Raw genomic sequence first — 239 nt, forward strand, 5'->3', positions numbered from 1 at the left:
CCATTCATTATAGCAATTACTCATCAAGAATATTCTCAGCTGAACAATTCAGTACAACAGGTCAGATTCAGCTTTCCCAGTGGTTTGCTCTTCATGTACTTGCCCTGAATCACATTAGGGTTAAAGAGAAGCAGAAGGCTTATGTTTTTCACAATGTAACCCAGGAAACACAGTTCAGAAGGCAATTGTAACCTGTGCTAAAGCTGCCCAAACTTAGAGCTCTGAATCAGAAGCAGCCA

The sequence above is a fragment of the Charadrius vociferus genome, unplaced genomic scaffold (assembly GCF_000708025.1).
Source record: "Charadrius vociferus isolate BGI_N301 unplaced genomic scaffold, ASM70802v2 scaffold90, whole genome shotgun sequence".
NCBI lineage: Eukaryota > Metazoa > Chordata > Aves > Charadriiformes > Charadriidae > Charadrius > Charadrius vociferus.